Raw genomic sequence first — 1,730 nt, 5'->3', positions numbered from 1 at the left:
TATAATATTTATTCCTTAATATTTTGAAACTGAATTTTTTTTTTCTAGTATCTTCTTATTTCTCCCACACAATGTGCTCAATTAGAATATTGAGAAAATAAATAATTTCCAAGTAAATTATGACCTGGCATGCGAGTCACCACTTATTACTCATTTTTATTTAAAAATTTGGCCTTATTTAATTTATCATTTCTAACTCATTAAAGTAATAATAATAATAATAATAATAATAATAATAATAATAATAATAATAAGAATAATAAGAATAATAGCAAGTTTTATCGAAGTCTGAAAAGAGGGTTATTAGGATGTTGGGGAGAGTGAGGAGGAGGTGGGAGAGGAGAGGAGAGGAGAGGATGGGAGCTAGTGCAGTTTTGAGAATATTGTAGTCTGGCTTGGGAGATGGGAAGGCTAAATTTGGAGCTCAGAGCCTCCCAAGAGATCAGAGTATCATCTTTCAGAATGTGTTCAAAAGTGACCAATCCTAGGTTGTGCCATTTCAAGGCAGAACATCCTTGAAGACAGGCCAATTGTTTCCCATTGTGAAGAGTATTCCACCATATAGACCTTCCCAAGTTGAGAGAACCCTTGTTATCAATAATGTTCCTATTGTTGATGAATTGTCTGACATGGTTGCAAGCCTTCCATATAGACTTGAAGACTTCTGATCCCGCAGGGGAGACCTCAAAGTTTCCAGCAATCAGGTCTCCCATGGGTAGGTTCTTCCATTTTTTTGCCATTTTTTGGGGTGGACCACTGAATATTGTGTCTAACAAGAACTTTACAAGGTTCATGGCCATGAAGAGATTTACAAATCCATTTGGCAGCCAGGGCAATTCCCTGGAATTTAAGATCTTTGAGGCCCATACCTCCCTGTAGCTTAGATCTGACACACCAATCCCATTTGACAGCATGTTATTTTCTGTTACCTTTCCCATCTGACCAAAGGAAATTTCTAATTTGTTTTTGTATGTAGTTGAATTGGTAGTTACTGAATAGCCAGGTTGAAGAGCAGCATATGTTATATGAGGACAATATTTTTTGACAGGCCTGGAAGCGACCTGCCAGGGAGAGAAAGTTTTGGTTCCATTTAGTGAGCTTTTTATCCACCTTATTCCTAAACCACTCCCATATTTCTTTCAGATTCGGGGAAACAGAGAAGGGAATACCTAGGTATCTGATGATAGTGTTCGGTCCTCCCTAGTTTAGTTCAAATTTAGACATCTAGATAGGAGGGGAGTCTGTCCAACCTAGCAAGGTAGGTTTATGGAGAGCAATTCTACTGCTTGAGGCTTTACAAAAAATTTCAATGTTATGAAGAAGAGAGGATATTTTTTCCTCATCCAGGGTGAATAGAATAGTTGTATCATCTGCAAACTGAACATTGATGATTTATTCTTTATTAGGGAGGGAAATTCCTCTGACCCTAGGGGATAACTGTAGTCCTTTAGAACATAGTGCATAGCATCAGCAACCAGAACAAATAGGGCCGGGGCAAGTGGACAACTTTGTCTAATTGGCTTGGAAAGAGTGATGTTGCTAGATATGTTCCCATTTACATCAACAACAACATTGGCATTGCAGATTAGTGTTTGCACAATCTTGCAGAATGACTCTGAGAAGCCCAAACTTACTAACATCTGAATTATGAATCCCCACTCTATTCTATCATATGCCTTCTCAAAATCTATCAAGAGCATTGCCCCATTTTGACCAGAGACCTTAGCCCA

This window comes from Cryptomeria japonica, chromosome 10, assembly GCF_030272615.1.
Source record: "Cryptomeria japonica chromosome 10, Sugi_1.0, whole genome shotgun sequence".
In the NCBI taxonomy this organism is placed as follows: domain Eukaryota; kingdom Viridiplantae; phylum Streptophyta; class Pinopsida; order Cupressales; family Cupressaceae; genus Cryptomeria; species Cryptomeria japonica.
This window is presented reverse-complemented; position numbering follows the sequence as displayed.